Source organism: Orcinus orca, chromosome 8 (assembly GCF_937001465.1).
Source record: "Orcinus orca chromosome 8, mOrcOrc1.1, whole genome shotgun sequence".
Lineage (NCBI taxonomy): Eukaryota > Metazoa > Chordata > Mammalia > Artiodactyla > Delphinidae > Orcinus > Orcinus orca.
In genome coordinates this window covers 14,754,689-14,774,015 of record NC_064566.1, presented here as the reverse complement: position 1 = coordinate 14,774,015, position 19,327 = coordinate 14,754,689, and the positions used below count along the sequence as shown (strand labels likewise).

At 48.3% G+C, this 19,327-nt stretch overlaps 1 long non-coding RNA gene across 2 annotated transcripts in view; it reads left to right on the top strand.

The window, feature by feature from the left end:
• Positions 1–1,102: 1,102 nt before the first annotated feature.
• The window catches only part of LOC117197823 (uncharacterized), a 111,463-nt gene continuing 93,238 nt past the window's right edge, over positions 1,103–19,327 (top strand). Inside the window, exons 1-4 of one of the 2 annotated variants that reach the window (XR_007478709.1) lie at positions 1,103–1,256; positions 2,057–2,108; positions 5,543–5,794; positions 12,266–12,405. This is a non-coding gene — a long non-coding RNA (uncharacterized LOC117197823). Of the gene's footprint in view, positions 1,257–2,056; positions 2,109–5,542; positions 5,795–12,265; positions 16,001–19,327 lie in introns of those variants that run through there. The other variant, XR_004478719.2, reaches the window with a different exon arrangement.

Below are 19,327 nucleotides of genomic sequence, written 5' to 3'. Positions count from 1 at the left end.
CATAGCATCTCTCAATCTTCATCTAACTTCTCGAGAAAAATGGTCCAGTCTACTACACTTCTTTGAAGCGCTCTTCTCTTGCTTCTGCAATATCATATTCCCTGGGTTTTTCTCCTAAGGCTACCTGATCCTCCTCTTCTTCTCCTTTATTTTTTTTGCGGTATGCGGGCCTCTCACTGTTGCGGCCTCTCCCGTTGCGGAGCACAGGCTCCAGACGCGCAGGCTCAGCGGCCATGGCTCACGGGCCCAGCCTCTCCACAGCATGTGGGATCTTCCCGGACCGGGGAACGAACCCGCGTCCCCTGCATCGGCAGGCGGACTCTCAACCACTGCGCCACCAGGGAAGCCCCATCTTCTCCTTTAAGTAGAGAAGCTCTTGGGGGGGAAGGCTGAGCCTCTTTCCCAAATAGTATTTTCTCCACCAGGCAATCTCTTCCATGCTGCTGCTCCATCCCTACCCCCATGTACAACCTAAGACACAGACTTCCAGCTCAGGTCTCTTGTCTAGAAGATGCAACCAGGCACACCCCACGGCTGCTGAGCTTCTGCACTAGTGTGTCCCACAGGCTCAACACGTCTAAAACCAAACTATTCCCACAAATCTGCTTCTCCTCCTGTATCCCCTTCCTGTGTGTGTAACTCCAATATTCACCCAGCTATCAGCCCAGAAGCCTGGCTGTCACCCAAGTCTCCACATTCCACACATCCAATCCACCACTGCCACGGCATACATCCCAACCACCTCAACAAACCTCCCTCCCTGTATTCTCTATGCTGTGGCCCTAGCCCAAGTAACCAAAGTCCAAAGAGCCTCCAAAGATGCCCCTAGACCAACTGGGGCCTCGTGCTTCAAACCCTCCGCAGGCACCACGTGGGTAGTCCTTCCGTGTCTGTCAGGAAGGAAAGCACCCTGTGGGTCCTGTTCACTGGGCTCTGCAGCACAGCACACTGCCCTGCACCCAGTGAGGTCAGTAAATACTCGTTAGAACGAGAGAATAAGCGTGAGAGGCAGCGCTGCCCCCTCTTCCCTGCAGCAGGAGCTCAGTACCCCTCGGCAATCCCATCCGCCACACGCAACATGGCAGCGACCGAGCCCCGCGCCCGACTTCCGTTTCCGGTGCTGAGCCGGTACCATTGACTCTCCGGTTGCCCGGGAGCCCCTCGGAAGCTAACAATGCGAGGGGTCTCTGTTCCTTTTCTCTTCTATTCTCGCCTAAGCTCCAGCTCTGCCTGACCCAGCGGCCAGCAGCCTGTCGGTGAGAGGAGGGGCCGAGGGGAGGGACGGAGGCGGGGGGGGGGGGGGGGGGGGGGGGGGGGAGGTGGCCGGGAGACAAGTCAAGTAAGAGTAAGTTGAAAACTGACCCCGGCACAGGTTATTATCGGGCTGTTGGAAGTGGCTGATGCAATATGCGGGCAGAGACAATGATGCTTAGTAACCAGGACTTATCTCCATAAAACGTGTGCGTACACAGGCCTTAGCAGCCTGAAAACCATTTTCTTCTCCTTTAAGATTTAAGATTTATTCATGAAACGAGCCAGCCACCACTCACACCTGCTGGTAAACTTTCCTCCTGTTTCTGGGGTCATGTCCAGAAAGAGAAGGGGTCCGTATTGGTTTTCATTAGTGGCCGGCACCGTTCTTCACTTTTCTCACCCTTTGTTGAAATGGCAGTGAAAACCCAAGGGGAGAAAGCACTGTAAAGGGGGCTGAAAAGACTGCAGGAGACCAGAGCCACTGACTTTTATTTTTAAAATGATCTCTTTTACTTGAAGAAAGGTAAGGATTTTGGCTCCTGAGAGATGCTGTGGGACTTGAAAGCAGTAGACATTTTGCTATAGATGATAAGAAAGATGGTCACCAAATGAATATCCCCCGACTTGCAGATCTAGTGAACAGAGCCATGATCCATCGTCCTCAGCAATGACCTTGACACATTGGAACGGGCTGCAAAATTCACCCTTTCTCAACTACTCATCACATCCCCACATTCAGTTTTGCTTAGTTGTTTTATGTGGTTCGTGGCCTGATTGTTTGTTTGTTTGTTTGTTTTGTCAGGGTACAGCAGAAGCTCCCAAGTAGCTGAGAAGTTCGTGGAATCTTCCTATTGGTACAACTTTCGCTATTGCTTGTGTTATAGTGTGGGGTAAGGGTGAGCAGATATTTCTCAAGCGCACTGTTTACGTACACAGCACGCTGAGACTTGACTTTAGAAAGTCAAGAGAAGTAGGTTTGAACAATTGATGAATGTAAATAGAAAGGACATTTCGTTTGATAGCAGGAATATAGCTTTTGCGCTAATAAAGTGCTTTCAAAATTAGTGTGCAATTTTTAGTAATTAGCATGTCATTTTAGTTATCAGTTGGTTCATAACAAACAGACTAATTAGGTACCCCACTCAGTCATTTATCTAAATGAAAAGTGCTGCTATATCGTATTTGTGGGCATTGATCAAAGCTATGGGAAAAAGAGATTAAGAGGAAAATCATGGGATTAAATTTTTAACTAGTTTGCCCCCTGAACAATTGCTTGCTGTGACACCATGATTGATTGGCTGCTTACGCCTGCCCAGGAAGGATGTGGCTCTCCTACCAAATCTCTGAACAGAAAAGTGTTTTACAAAAGACTGAATATTTTATTCAGTTATGTTTCACTTTATTCCTGCTTAACAAGCAATTGAAAAGGAAGGCAACGTTTGGGATCTCATAGTCCTGTGTCTGGTGATACATATAAAGTAGGAGATGGAAGCTTCAGTTAGTTCATTAATATCAAAAACTTAATGTGTCTAAAATAAAACTCTCCATTTCCATTTTCCACCCTCTTCCCCTCCCAGAGTTCCTTATTTTAACCACTGGTAACACCACACATCAATGTGCTCAAGGCGAAAACCCAAGAATAATCTTGAATCCCTCTTCCTCTCATTCCACACAGCTTGTCCATCAACAAGTTCAATCAGCTTTTCTTCCAAAACATATCCAAAAACCATCTGCTGTTCACATCTCTACCTTCTAACCCAGGCACCATCACCCTTTACCTGGTTAACTGCAAGCCCCCTTAATCTGGTCTCCCTGTTTCTAATCTCATGACTCATTTCCTCCAACGCTCGCCCCTCCCCAGTCCATCCTCCCCCTAACAGCCAAAATGTTTATTTAAAACATATATTAGATTCTGTAACTTCTCTACCTAGAACCACCCATTATTGTCTTCCCACACTAATTGCTGAGCCCTATAAGACCCTACCTGATCTGGATTCGTCTGTGACCATTCTCCACCTCTCCACTCACTGTGATCCACCACACTGCCTGTCTTTCTTCAGTCTGCCAAGTTTGGGCCTGCCTTAGGGCCCTTGCACTAGTTATTCCCTTTGCCTGGAACCCCAGGTGTGTACAGAGCTGAATCTCTCAGCTTAAATGCTGCCTCCTCAAATAGGCCTTCCTTCACCACCCAAACTAGTCTCCTATTACTTCCTATCACATCATCCTGATTCACTTTTATCCCAACACTCCTCATGATGGCTATCTTCTTGTATCTTTCGTCCTTTGTTTATTGACTAACTCCTGCTACCAATATGTAAACTTAATGGAAGTAAAGATCTGGTCTTTCTTGTGTATTAGTCTATCTCCAGGGCCCCAAATAGTCTCCCATACATGAATGAAAGAATATATGAATGAATGGATTCTGTTGGCACCAAGCTGTTACCATCTCATCATAGGAAGGCTGGGAAAGGTCAGGGGACCAAATACCACTTAGAGTAGACCTTAAGACACGAGACGGGCAAGGACACAGAATGGAGAGAGGCAAGAGGAACATTGTCCGAGGTGGGGAGGGCAGGGGATCAGTGAAGGAACATGGAAATGATAGAGTGCAGCTCTTCAGATATAGCCTAGAAATCCTAAAATGTGCGTGTGCCTACACACACATAGCCACACACGGTCCAGCTTGAAGAACAGCGGCTCTCAGCATCTGCTATGTTGTACCTGTATCTTCCAGAACATTTTCCTGCTAGAGATGCTTAGGCTACAGTGTCTAAAGAGTCTGAATCAGAGGTCTAGGTGGGGCCCACATGTCTGCTGCTGTGTAATGCTTGTAAGCTGGTCTCCTTCTTGGTCGGGACAATAAGGCTGCAGTAAATACTAGCAGCTTGGAGAAGGCAACGTGCCATCCTGCAGTGGTTCTATTAAACCACCCCGTCGGGTGAACCTGAGTAGCTTTCCCTCCATGGACCCCAGTTTTCCTCAAATATAAAATGAAAGCCTTAGTTGTACTCCTGTGTAACGTTACGACTTAACTGAAATTAAGTATGTGGGGTCCCCTCCTCCCTGAGGAGCAAGGGGGGCTACTTTTTAGAAAACCTCGAACCGAAGGCTACATCCTAATTTGGTGATTCCACCTAAATGACATATTTTGTCTAAGAAGCACTTTACCCCATTATTCCATCTAATATTTATATCGAGAACTGATGAGAGTGTCAGGAGCAAATTATGCTGCTATGAAACTATGTGGAAATGGCACAGATTGATTCTCTGACTCAGGTGGATGGGAGGGGCTAGGGATGAAGGAGAGAAAGTGACTATCACTGGCACTCAGGTTTAAAAAAATGAGGAAAAAATGGAGCTTAGACTTCAATCCTTTGATAAAACTTTCTCACCCCCAGCTGGTCACCAAATTCTTGGGATTAGCCTTCTCTCTTCCATTCACCCCTCGGTTGAATCTCTTGTCAGTCCTTTTCCCCTACAAGGCTGCCCTCAACATTAAAAAACAAAAAACAAAAAAAACTGAACTGCAAACTTTATTCAGATCCAATCCAGGGTCCCACATTGCATTTCATTTTCCATGTCTCCTATTTTCCAACCTGTGCCAATTCCTCTTTATTTCGTTGTCTTTCATCACCTTGACACTTTTGAAGAGTTCTTGTCCATTATTTTGTAGACTGTCCCTCAATTTGGACTTGCCTGATGTTTTCTCATGATTAGACTGGGGTTTTGAAGTTTCTGCAAGAAACCTTCACAGCAATGATGTGTCCTTCTCAGTGTACCATATCGGGGTCCATGTCGCCAGTATGTTTCTTTACTGGTGATAACCTTGATCACTTGGTTTAGGTGGTGTCTGTCAGGTCTTTCACTGTAAAGTGGAGAATTCCATTTGTAATTAATATATTTGGAGGGGGAGAGGTTGTGAGACTCCCTCAGCATTATTTGTAACCAGATTTTCCTTCTATGTGCACATTGGGATGGAGGAGAGGCAGGTGGTGTGTTTTGCAGAAATCTTTGTTACTATAAGAAAGACCTGTGGCTACATCTTGAGAGACAAAAAGGAAAATGTGATATGGCATGTTTCTACTATGTCTGGGGCGGGGAGTGTGTACATTGTTAACTGAATGGAGTTCAGTTCTTTTTATCCATGAGATCATTCAGCAAATGTCTGTTAATAAAGGCTAACTCTTTTTCGAGTATCTACAAATTGCCAGGCACTGGTATTAGGCTCTACATCTGTTATCTTAGTTCATACAACACTTTAAAGTAGATATTATCACCCATGTTACAGATAAGGATCCTGAGGTTTAAGGAAGCAAGTTGCTCAAAGGCACGTGGCAGAACTGTGACCCGAACCCAGACCTGTCTAACTCAGAAGTGTGCTATTTCCACGACACCAAGCTTGCTCCCCTCCTATGGGCCAAGCACTGTAATCAGCGCTGAGGATACTGAAGCGTTAAGACACGTGTTCAGGAAGAGCTCGTACTCCAGCAGAGGAGGCCTTCGGAAGAAGCGCAGAAGGCCCGGGGAAGAACCGTTACTGGTGGGTCTAGTCCTTTTTTTCTGACAATCACTGAGCTGGTTTTCTCAGGTCTTTACTGAGTCACAGTAGATTGGCCAGGCTGCCTTCAGCGCAAATAGTTCACCAGAGAAGGGAGCTGAGATCGATGGCGTGCTTCCTCTGCTGTTGCTGGCCATGATTTATCTCAGCCGCCCTATGAAGTGGGTGTATTTTCTCCAGTTAGCTCATGAGGAAACCAAGGCTCAAAGGGGCCAAATAACATACCGAAAGTCACCAGCTAGTAAGTGGCTAAACTGAAGTGTGATGGATTCCAAGGTCTTCAGGACCCCTTGATCCGCCTGGGGGGCTGGATTTCAGCATCCTCACCGCCAGTGGAACTGTGTGTCTGTTGACTTCTCCTTTGTAGAAAGGATGCTCGTGATCACCTCATGCCTGATGGTCACTGACAGCAGCGCATTTGTAACAAGCATTTTTGCTCAAACCAAAGGGTCTTTGTGCAGCTTTTGCTTTTTTTAATTTATTTTATTTATTTTTGGCTGCGTTGGGTCTTCGTTACTGTGCGTGGGCTTTCTCTAGTTGTGGCGAGGGGGGGCTCCTCTTCGTTGTGGTGCGTGGGCTTCTCATTGTGGTGGCTTCTCTTGTTGTGGAGCACGGGCTCTAGGCGGCAGGCTTCAGTAGTTTTGGCTCGTGGGCTCTAGAGCGCAGGCTCAGTAGCTGTGGCGCACAGGCTTAGTTGCTCTGCGGTATGTGGGATCTTCCCGGACCAGGGATTGAACCCGTGTCCCCTGCATTGGCAGGCGGATTCTTAACCGCTGCGCCACCAGGGAAGCCCCGCAGCTTTTGCTTTTTTAAACCACCTCCTCCCACAGTCAATCCGTGTCAACAGAAGGGAAATGGAAAATGAAGATTCTGAATCATTTGTGACATATAAAATGTTACCTTACAAACAAGCATGCTTCCCCAGGAGGTATGGCTTACGGCAAGTCAGGTCTCCCTGCTCCCTGGCTTTTGATGAGAGAGTTTAGTTCCTCCTAGAGTCAATGCTCAATAAATAGCATTTGCTGCTGCTGCTAATAATAGTTTGTGGTCTTCATGTCACAAGGCATTTACTGAACTGTCCAGTGAAAGAGGGGACAGAAAAGGTCTGTCATTCTCCTGCCTCTTCCATTTTGACATCTCCCTAAATGGTCTTATAAGGCGTCGTGCTTTCTATTTTTTATTGGTTTTGAAAATGCAAAAGCAAAGTGGAGTAGCTGAACTTAGTGGCTGGAGAAGAAGAGGCCAGGGATCAGGATGGGGGGAGATCAGTTGGCGAGCTGGCCTGTTAAAATTACTCCATTTTATCTCCACCACATGTGGTTCACTGATTATCTTGACTCTGCTACTACTGTTCTAGTAGAGATGATGAGAAAGAATAACCAAAAGGTGAGATGGTCAGTGGCTGTGAAAAAATACAGGGTGTAGGGAATTAGAAGATGCTCTTGTTTTCCCCATCTTAGTTTCGAATCGCCAGACCAGACCCAGAGTCAAGGATTCAAGTGCAGGTAATTTATTTGGAAGGTGCAGGAACCATTGGTAGGGAATTGGGGAGAATGAGCTGGAAAGGGGAAAAGGCCAATAAAGGGATGTGTTATCAAGCAAGCTGATACTGTGATAACTGGAGCTTAATCCCACTGGTGAACCCTGAGAAATAGTGGTGTGAGCACACGTGTCAGATTTATCCACTGTTCCGCCATCCCACCAGGGGAGGAAGTGGGGATATTTATGCGCTACCCTCTGAGTGTCAGTGGTTGAGGGCTGCTCCCATAAAGTGTGCTGGGCACACAGAGTGGATTCTCCAGCTTGGGAGAAAGCTCTCAGGCAAAGAGATGCAAATGCTGGCAGTCGGAAGTCCACCAGTGTGCACTGAAGTGGAAAGGCTTACGGATGTGGGCTGGGTACCAACAACATCCACTATGTTCCCTTAAAACAAAACAAAACATTCAGTCCTCCCCCAGCGTTCCCCATATCATTAAACGTACCGCCATTTACTCAGCTTCTCATGCTGAAGACCTTACAATTCTCCTTGATATGTTTTTTGGTTTGGTTTGGTTTTGTGTGTGTTTGTTCTTGCCGCACATTCAGTCTATCCCCAAATCCTGTGAATTCCATTTTCAAAATATATCTGAATCCTACTACTTCTCACCATCTCCATCATCATCTTTCACTAGATTTCTAGTCTGAATTTTTATTTATATTCTCATCCCCCATATGGTACCCAGAGTAATCTTTTTAAACTTAGATCACTTTACCCCCCCATCACAAAACCATCCAGGGGTCCTTTTTACTCTCAGAATAAAATCTGAAGTCCTTACCATGTTCTACACCATCTGGCTCCTGGCTATATCCCTGACTTCAGTTTCTATCCACTCACTCACAGTGCTCCAGCCAGATTGGTTTTCTGGCTGCATTCCTACCTCAGGGCCTTTGCACTTGTTCTTTCAACATAGCAAACTACTCTGTATGTTCATGTCACTCAATCAGTTTATTCAGATAGTTGCTCAAATGTCACCTTTGTAGGGAGCACTTTTTAAAATACCCTATCTAGAAAACAGACTTTTCTCGTAACCTGGTTTTATTTTATTTTTTTCCATAGCAGTGATCATGACCTGGCTGAGTGTAGTTTATGTTTTTATTTATTGCCTTTTCCTGAATTAGAATATAAGTGCTATCAGTGGGGCGGACTCTGATTTGTTGCACTACCCCCAGCTTGGAGTAGCACTAACACATAGTAGGTATTCAATAAATATTTGCTGAATGAATGGATTAATAACTGTTTAATGGTCCTGCTGAGATCAGTCAAGAACTTTCAGAACAGACAGCAGAAATTACAAACCTTAGTTTGATAACTGCCTGCCTGCATCTTTTCCCCGAGCTGTCTCTAATGAAAAACACACACTCTGGGGCTTCCCTGGTGGCGCAGTGGTTGAGAGTCCGCCTGCCGATGCAGGGGACACGGGTTCGTGCCCCGGTCCGGGAAGATCCCACATGCTGTGGAGCGGCTGGGCCCGTGAGCCATGGCCACTGAGCCTGCACGTCCGGAGCCCGTGCTCCGCAACGGGAGAGGCCATAACAGTGAGAGGCCCGCGTACCAAAAAAAAAAAAAAAAACCACACACACTCTTAGCAGAGTCAGTTGAAGGTCCTGGGGCTACTTCCAACATGTTCTTTCTTGAATCCATTGCAAATCACAACTTGTTCATTTTTCTTTTTGTTTGACTCTCTGAGAACAATAGAGAGAAAATCAAGATAATCAGTGTGCTACATGTATGGTGATGGGGACAAAGTGTAGCCTTGTTCTTTAATAAACTAGAATGCGAAGTTGGTCATTTCCCCAAGTTCCTGGCATGCAGTAGATGCACACTACACGTTGAGTGAATTGACAGTATCATCCCTTTGACACTTCTGCTGCTTGTTCTGCAGAAGATATTTCATTTTAAGACCCACACTCTTAAAGATGCCAGAAAGTGGGGGGACTTCCTTCATCCCTGCCCCCATCCCAGAAAACCCTTAACTTTAGCCACCCCCATCTCTTCTCATACATACCCCCCCGTGATCCCCAAAATAGTAGAGTCAGTTCTATCTTTTGTGTGTAGTTTAAAACTATTTAATTTAGTCCATTATAAAAATAACGCAGGCTCATTTTAGAAAAGTTTATAAATTTTTTATAAAAGTAAAAGAGAAAAGGGAGAAAAATAACACATCGTTCTATCACCCAGGGATAACCAGTGTTAGTAGGTGGACGTATTTCCTTCCAGTGTTTTCTATGTATATTTTTGCACAGTTTTTTGTTTGTTTGTTTGTTTGTTTTTTTTTGCGGTTCGCGGGCCTCTCACTGCTGTGGCCTCTCCTGTTGCGGAGCACAGGCTCTGGACACACAGGCTCAGCGGCCATGGCTCACGGGCCCAGCTGCTCCGCGGCATGTGGGATCCTCCCGGACCGGGGCACAAACCCGTGTCCCCTGCATCGGCAGGTGGACTCTCAACCACTGCGCCACCAGGGAAGCCCTTTGCACAGTTTTAATATACAGTTTATCTCTCTTTTTTACTAACATCATAACATAAGCATTCATTCATAATATTCAACGCTTTGTGCACATCTTTTTATTTATTTATTATTATTATTTTTTAATTTATTTATTATTTTTGGCTGTGTTGGGTCTTAGTTGCTGCTCACGGGCTTTCTCTAGCTGCGGCTAGTGGGGGCTACTCCTCTTTGCGGTGTGGGGGCTTCTCATTGCAGTGGCTTCTCTTGTTGCGGAGCACGGGCCATAGGCATGCAGGCTTCAGTAGTTGTGGCTCATGGGCTCTAGAGCGCAGGCTCAGTAGTTGTAGCGCACGGGCTTAGTTGCTCCGCAGCATGTGGGATCTTCCCGGACCAGGTCTTGAACCCGTGTCCTCTGCATTGGCAAGCGGATTCTTAACCACTGCACCACCAGGGAAGCCCCTGTGCACATCTTTTTAAATAGCTGTGCAGTATTACGTTTCCCTGTTGTAGACCATTTTGCTTGTTTTCTGTTTTTCATTATAAGTAATGCTGGGATAAACATCCTTTGACTTGTATCTTTGCTGGCATTGCTGATTATTTCTTTGGGATAGAGTCCCAGAAAAAAAAAATCACTAGTTCTAAGGATACAAACTCTTAAGACATTTTGTAAGATTTCATTTTGATTTCTAAAACTGTTTGGATGTGACTTCCATAAAAGAGCTCCAGAAAAGCAGTTTGCCTCTGAGAATTTACTTCCAGTTTTGAAACGTTTCAGACCCAGGCTGTTTTAGCATTCAGTTTCAATGAGCACAGAAATCTTCTGTAGCCTTCTCCACTGCAGGCCTCTTCCCGCTCTAATAAAATGCAGCAAGAGCATTATAAAAATCGTTCTTTGGTAAACAGCCTCTTTTTGTGTTCTCAAGGATTGTTTTTTGAAGTCTTTCTGGTGGGTATTGTAGTCATGTCTAGGACTACACGTAGTATTTTTGCATGCCTGCTCATGACGTCTTAAGGGTTTACTTATGCTTCTATGTTTTATTCATTGCCAAAAGGAAGTCCAGATTTCATGGCAGTGAAACCCGCTTTTATAAGTCTGTCTGAGTCCAGCCTCAAAGGCCAGGACTCCCTTGTCAGGGACTGCTTTTGGTAACATCATAGGAGTAAGGCTGGGCCAGCCTGGAAAGGGCCTTGCCAAAGATGGACAGTTTATAAATAGAGAGAAGCCATGGCTTTCATAGGTAGGATGGGTAGGCATTATATAATATCACGATATCCAGGAGACATAATATCTGGAAGAGCCAAGGGTTCTAGGATGGTTTGGAAAGTTATGGTACAGCCATCTACATAATCTCATGCATGCAACCTTATTAAGCAGAATGAACCCAGCATCTCTGTATTGACTTGAAAAGGTGTCCAGGCTCTTTTGTTAATTCTAAATAGTAAGTTGTAGAGAAATATATATGGTTTGATCCCATATTTGCAAATAATGGCAAAAACTGGGTTCCAGGTAATCTTTAATATCTACATGAACCAAAAGAAACATGTGGAGGGACACACATGAGACTGTTGGTAACTGGCTACTCAAGAATGTGGAATTGGGTCGTAGAAGAATGAGGAAACCTCTGCTTTGCGCAACTCAACTGAATAGTGTATTACAAAGAGCAGGTATTACTTCTATAACTTAAAAAAAATGATGAAAGCTAAAGAAAGAAAAAAAACACACTGGAGAGGAACGGACTGAGAAGGGAAGTCCATTCAGGAGCTAGTTGACAGGTAGGCGCTGCACAGGGTAGGGATCCCCCTCTTGGCGAGACAGGTGCAGCCCCGTAGAAAGGCCAGGCTTCCCAGAAAACTGGGGCTGGGTGGGCCGTGTCCTTCCGCTGGCAGCTGTTAGAGAATCGACGGTGTTGGCGTTCACCTGCGATATCACACTTGGAAAGGCTTCTGGAAAAAATAGTCGGAATGATCCAGACAGAGGCAGGAGTTACTGTCCTTCCTCTGGAGGCTTGAGGGAGGGTGTCTAGGAGCAGAGAGGCAAACAGCCATTAAAAGCCCCAGAATGGAAAAGATTGATTCAGCCTCAGCCTCCTAGCGCACTTCCTAGCCATCTGTGAGACGGGCCCCAGGCTTTGAACTGGAGACAGTGCCCAAGCCTTTTATTAACCTTCTTCCCTCGGGAGCCGGGGACGAGGTGTGTGTCTTTGAAGAGTGGTGGCTCAGAAGCGACACAGCTTTCAAACATGATTTGTTTTTATTCTATTTGTGAATTAGGGTGTGTTTACAGTGAAAGAATGATTTAGACGACGACCAGTCTGCTGGAAATATAAAGGGATAATTGAATCTGCAAGTCTATTAAAGAGTCTTGTCTTGCATCTTGTGGGATGACATTTATTGCAGAGACCAACTTGCCTCTTGTTTTTCAGTTTCTTTTCTTCCCTTTCTCCCTTTCTGATCTTTCAAAAATTAGATTTTCCCTTCCCCCAATCAGAAACTTTTTGAAAAGCCTCTGAGGAGAGTCAGGACCCCTGAAAGGAGCACATCGAGGCAGCATCGCGTGGCAGTTTGGCGCGGGGACTCTGGGAGTCGGCAGGTGCCTGACACCCTGCGGTAAGTGCCTGGTCAGTTGTTACCATCAGAATCTCTGTCATCCCCAGTTCTGACACCAATTGCTCTGTTTCCTTGGGCAAATTAGTTCATTTCTGTGGTCCCCCTGTTCCTCCCATGCCAGCGGAGCCCTCGACAGTTAGTAACTCCTGCGAAGCCCGAAAACGCAACACAAGCAGTGCAAAGGCAATGCCAGTGATCAAAATAACCCACCCCGCTTGCCATGTAGACGGATAATATCATTTCACTGGGGACTGCTCTCAGTAAGTGGGCTCTTTTTTCTCTGAAGAGCCTGGAATCTGTTCCTCAGGGCTGCTAAAACTGGCCTTGTTCTGCGGTCTGATCCGCTGGCCGACCTGTGTCTACATTACTAAAACTGGCCGGGGGCCCTGGCACCGTCCCGCCACGTGGGCCGCCAAATCGCAAGGCCCTTTCTTTTGAGCAAATAGCATCGCACACGTTGCCATCAAGAAAACGAAAGCATTCACAGTGGCACAGCGTCCAGCTTCTCTCTGTGGCCTTTTGAAACAGTTTTGTGACCAGGGAGTGGCAAGAAACAAAGGTCTTTCTATCTGATCTGCTCACCAGGCCGGCGTCAGATCATGCAGGAGCCTGCACCCCTCTTCCCCCGGTACCATCGGATTGTTATCGCTGCGCTTGTCTCCTCTCTCTGAGTAGGACGAGGCAGACAGGCAGGCAGAGGAATATATTTCAACTGCCCTTGACTCTGTTTATAATCACCAACATGAAAGGAAGGGAAAGAGATTGAGTTTATAGGACTGGCTCTTTGTGTAGCCTAATTTATCTCTCTCCAGCAGCAGTGGGCTGAGCAGGTTTCCTTTTTTGTTTCCGATGCGGGAAGCTGAAATATGAATCTATGTTGATGAGAGAATAAAGGAATTGAAAGAGGCATAAGTCTTATCTTCTCGCAACCCTAGGAGATCAGCTCTTTGTGACGAAGGGGATTATACTTCTGTAATTAACTGCTTTGCAGCTCCTGGTGATGGCTCAGGCCTGAATAATGGCACCCAGAGAAGTTGGATAAAAGGCGGGCAGGTGGGTGCAGCCACGATCATGAACAATGGTCTCAGGGCTTGACATCCTTTCCCAGCGCCCAGCTCGCAGAGGGTCAAGCCAGGAGATATTTGTCCCCTGTCTAGCAACATTCACAGCAGAGAGAATAGAATTCCAGAACAAATATTTAAAGCTCATAGAGACCTGTTCCTCTGTAGGCTGGTAGCTGCCCTGAGGTACCTTGAAGACCTAAGCCAGGTTGTACACCCTTTGTGTTCCCGCCAGTGCCCGGGACCTGGTAGGTGCTGACTAAAGCTTGGTGAAGGTGACTGCCCCTTTCCAGCTGTGGGATTTGGGGAAAGTTGTCTAATTCTCTGATCTTCAGTATACCATCCACAAAATGCAAGGGGTCTTGTAGAGTTTGGGGTAAGAAGAGTTCAGATCATGATAAACAAATGACTTATCACATCGCCTGGCACACATGGCAAGGGATCAATAAATGCTAGCTGTTATTATTACATTGTGGAATACAGATGGGTGGCGAGCTCATCACTGTTTACGACTGCCTTATCATGCAAGGCGCCATACATACCTTCGTGCCTGAAAGCCTCACATCGTCCTTGTCAGGTAAGCAGGATCCTTCCCCCCATTTCACTGATGACAAAACAGGCTCAGACTGGAACAGTGACCTGCTCGAGGTAAAGGGCAGTACAGGAGACTGGAAGCCGGGTGTTCTGTCCTGGGCCCCTCCCCTCCCCTCCACACCAGCCTCCCAGGCCCTCAGCCTGTTCCTCGACAGGTGTGTCTGCCCATCACTCTCCAGACCTCATCACCCCAGGATCAAACCTCTGGGCCATCTTTTTGCTTCCTTTTTTGCTCCCTGCCTGTGTCACTGAGTCCTAGAGATTCTTGAGATGTTTTCAGAACTTCTCCCTACTCAATCCTGCTGCCACTTAACACTGGCCCAGCACCTGCTCGTTTGATAACCAGGTTTCCTACAGCGAGCAGGCTCTTGAGTGGTGTCTAAAGGAGGGCGAAGCTCCCTTCCCATCACCCCCGACACCAGTGCCAGGTGAGTGGTCCCAACCTCCACTTCCCTGTCCTTCCCTGCGAGGGATCAGCGCCCACAGCGTCAGCTCCACCGTCCTTTTCTGGGATGCAAGGCCCTTCAGCTGACCCACCCTCACTCGCAGTGAGAACCCCCTGCTCCGGCTGAGCCTGCCTTGTCTCCATCAGGTAGGCACCCCACGGCCTCTCTGAGCGCTCAATGGATTAGATCCTTGATAAGGATGCAAATGCCCCAGAGAGGATGCTCCATTCAATGCATAGGCAGTGCTTGACAGAGCCATGAACAGAGAGCTCCTCTCTTCCATCCACCCACGCGTTCTACAGATGGACCCTGAGGCCCAGTGGCTTAGCCAAAGCCACACAGTGAATGAGTTTCAGAGCCAAGTCTCACACCTAGGTCTTCTAGCTTAGAATTCAGTGCTCATCCATTAGACCAATGGACTGCATTGCCCTCAATGGTGATGGCAGCCACTGGCCAGGGTGGTGGCGGGGGCACCTGAACTCAGTCTCCACGTGGGCGGTGGACCTGTGTGATTCACCAAAGGGACGGCCTGATGAGGGAAAACGACTGAGTTAGGCCCTGCGGCAGGGCTGTGGTGGGCAGGATCTGGGGGGTGGGGGAGACAGGGTTGGAGACTGAAATCTAGGGAGATTGTCATGGAAATCAGCGATTGTAAGGCAGGTGAAAATGCAGCTGTATACTGGCCTGGCAATGTACTCTGGGAACGTAGCAATTAACTTCTCAACTCATGGGAGATGGGATCCAGGAGGGCTTTGGGGAAGAAGCGGCCTGTGACTTGGGTCTGAAGAAGCAGGAGGAGGCTGTTCAGGGGCTGTCGGGGACCAGGCGTTCTGCATTGAGGGAGCAGCGTGGACAGAGGCAGGGAGGCCGAACAGCCTGGGCTGTATGTGGGGAATAGCACAGCGGGCAGCAAGGGAACCTGGAAAAAAGCAGAGGAACCTGAATTGATGTTTTGACTCTGCAGCTAGTCTGACCAGCTCAGGATCTGGACAAGTCATTTTATCTTTCTGGATCTTAGTTTCCTTATATGTGAAACTGGCATAACGATATTATCTGTCTCCTGAGGGTTATAGTGAGGATGAACCAAAAGAGTAAGGCACCAAATATAGGGCCTGGTACATAGTAGGTGCTCAACAAAAGGCCCAGTATGGCCGGAGGGTAGGTCCTGTTGGAACGCAGGGACAAGCAGGGGCTTGGGCGTTGCTGTATGTTTTCTTTTGCCTTCTGATGGGCCCTTTCCCCTCCTTCCAGGGGCTCCCCAGCTGGCCTGGGAGGGCTGCTCACCCACTTAGAGTTGCCAGGATGTTTGGCCATTCTCGGGTCCAGAACGATCTTCTGGTTCCGTCATCATCCTTAAGCTCTTTCCAGCCTGAACACAACTGGGGCTAGCGTTCCAGGTCTGGTCATGTTTGCTGGCAGGGCCCGTGTTTGGGAGCGACAGCTCTGTTTAGGTAGAAACAGACACTGAAAACAGCTGCTGGCTTCTCTGCCTTGGTATACACGGAGTAAACCCTGCCACTCCGGGCTTTGCGAGGGATCAGGGAGCACAAGGCAGGCCCTACTCACGGCGTCCTGTGGGGTAGGGAAAGGCCATCTTTTCAGCAAGTGTGCCAGCCTCCTCAGGCTGGGGCCAGGTTTAGGGGTGGCGGTGGGAGGAGTTAGAGGCCCTTCCTTCCCTCTTGGTCTCTAGGTGTCAGAGGACTCTCCAGGCGCTTCCTGCCATCTAATATCTGTGGGACTTCAGGTCAATTTTTCAACCTCTCTGGATGGGCCAGTCAGCAAAGGCAATTCCTGGCATGTCCCTGTGTGCTGTTCCTCTTTAGTGAGTGGTGGCCAAACTTACCTATGCATCAGAATCACCTGGGCGAGGCTAACTAAACATTCAGATACCCAGGCCCTGCCCCAGACTTACTGAGTCAGAATTCCTGAGGGCAGGGCCCAGGAACCTGCATTTTAATGACCTCTCCAGGTGATTCTGGTACAGGCATCCCAGGAACGATACCTCCATAATCTCTGTCTGAATTCCACCAGGTTCCCTGGGGAACCAGGAGAAAGAGGTAGTTAGAAGGGGGGGCTAACAGGTGATGTCAACACACCACTCCTCTTCACACGTACCTCTGCAGTTACGCTTTTTTGGCGTTGGCGTAGAAACAGAAGCTCTTAGATGTATGTCTCCTTAGAACAGATGCCATTACTCTTCTGGATATAAAAGAGTGATACCCCATCCATTAGACTTAGCCCATTTCCAGTCCATCCACCCATCCTCCATCCATCCATCCACCCATCCTCCATCCATCCATCCATCCTCCATCCATCCATCCATCCATCCATCATCCATCACTTTTTTAGTACCTGCCTGTTCTGTGCCTGGCTCTGGCTGGGCTTTGGAGACACAGGGAAGAATAAGATCTGGTTCCTGGCCAGAATTCCCCATCTAGATAAATAGACACACAAACCATCCTAATATAGGGGGATCCCTCCAATAAGCAGTGTCTCAAGTAGGTACAGGGGTGGCACAAGGCAGGAATGATGGAGTCCACGGGCATGGAGGATGGGTCAGAGAAGGCCTCACAAGACAGCAGTTTGTGAGTAGGTCACGAAAGGGAGTAGGAGTTTGCCAGATGGAGAGGCCGTGTGTGAGGGTGTGTAGAGGCCGTGTGTGAGGGTGTGTAGACTCCTATGAATGAAACCCCTTCACATCCGTTATGAGAGCAGAGGCCTCTCTTTGGGCTCCATGGAGCCCACATTCTGATGCTCATCTGCAGCTGCATCCTCAGTCTCATCTTCTGGTCCTTCAGAGTGAGAAGAAACCACTCTGTGGTGTGTGTTGCAGGCTCATGGCAGCTGTCCTTACACAGCGCAGTTGTTGTGGAAAACAGCCATCCGAGTTGAGAGGCATGGGATGCTTAAGAGCATCCTAGCTCTGCCTGCAACTCACTAGGTAACTGAGGGCAGGTCCCTGAGCCTCAGTTTCCCTGTCTCTAAGATGGAAGGTTGGCTTCCAGTTCTGCCAGTTTCTGCCTGGAGCACGGCCCCGACACCCTGGCATCAATATACTTGTTAGCAATGGCCTTTCTTCCCACTCCAAGCTCATCTGTCTCAGCATATCAGCAACACAACATCTTGCAGGATTAGTGTATCGGATTTGAGCCCCCCGCATATTCCCTGCAGTCCAGAAGTGGTTTTGCAGGGAAAATGCAAGGTGGATGTATGCCTGAAGGTGGCGCTGTGGCTCCAGTTGCGGAGCTGCTCTCTGGAGCAGGTCTGTGTTTTCAGAGCATCTGTGCAAACTGTGCCCGGTTGATGGCAGGTTCTCTTCTCTCATGGAGCCCTCACAATCCGGCATACCCTGCTCGTTTGAAAGAAGCAGCCAGGCCGGCTCACTCGGGCCTCCCCGCCTCCTGGGCCCCGTCACACATCTTCAAACCTCCCTGTTTCCCTGTGGGTCCTCCCTTCAGCAGAGGAGGAGGAAAGCCTATTGAGAATGGCTTGTGGGCGGAGCAGGGGTCTGCGCCGGAGTTTTTCTGGTGCTCATTGCAGGCAGGAGGCCCTTGGTGTGGAGCTGCTGTGGGGTCTGTGACATGACTTGCTGTGTTTGGGTCACAGCCTCCTTGACCCGCATCCCGACCCCCGACAGTGGATTTCCCCCGGGGTGATGATATTTTGAAAGCACTCCATACTCTTTCCGCTGCTGCCTTCTCTCCATTCATTTGGGTTCGCTTTTTAGCTGAGCCACTGAATAACGAATCCAGCGGGAGAAAATGATGGGGGCAAGAGGAAGGAAAGAGGAGAGCGCTAACATTTATAAAGTGCTCGCTGGGTGCCCAGCACCTCCACCAAATAACTACAGCCGCGAATTTTATACTTTCAGCTGCATCACCCTTTCCTCCAACCAAATTCACAAGCCAAACTTGCCACGTAAACCAGACACAGCAGGGGAGCTGCTCCAGTGGGACGGGTGGGGCACCAACGGGCCCTGCCCCTCACCTCCGCATCCTCTCCCTTCCTCCCTCCCAGCAGCCCCTCTGGTGCTCCCACCAAAGCTGGATCTAAAGCACTGTGCACCTTAATCTGTATATAACTCTTAAGAGGAAATAGTCCCCTCATTTTTCAAACGTAGAAGCTGCGGCCCAGAAGAGTGAGGTGATTTGCCAGAATCCTGTGATCAATAAAAGGCAGACAGCCAGGCTGTGGGCCCAGGCATGCCTGACTCTAAAGCCCCCAACTCTGCCTGGAAGACACTGGGTGCTCTGCTGCCCAAGGAGGGACAGGAAGAGGCGGTGGCTCACCCCCCGCCCCCGGCCCCCGGCCCCCTGCCCCGCAGTAGACAGCGGACCAGGCCAGATACAACGGACGCGGTTGATGCCAGATATCTGGTAAACCGCCTGCAAAGAAGGAACCCAGATAGGACGGGAGGACCGTGGAGGATGGGAAACACATGCGGAGTGGGTTCTGCGGCACCGGGGACATGATCGTTCAGCCCCCAGGCACGCTTCAGCTTGGCTGACTTCAGAAGACACCAACGAGCCATGTGCTAGACATTCACAGTCAAGCTTTCCAGGCCCTGATCAGACTGTTTCGTTCCGGAGCAGCCAGGATTGGGGGCGGTAAAATGTGAACTGGATCTCGTTCCTGCTGTGCAGGTGGAGGGGAGATCATGCAAGAACAGCAAGACGCTTAAAAAAGAACAAAATGTGAAGTCATGTGTTCGCTTGGAATCTTGTAAGGAGCATGGATTTGGAGTCAGAAATCTGTGGGTTCCAAGGTCATCTCTACTGGTTTGACCTGACTTCTCTGAGGCTCAGTTGCCTCCTTTGTAAA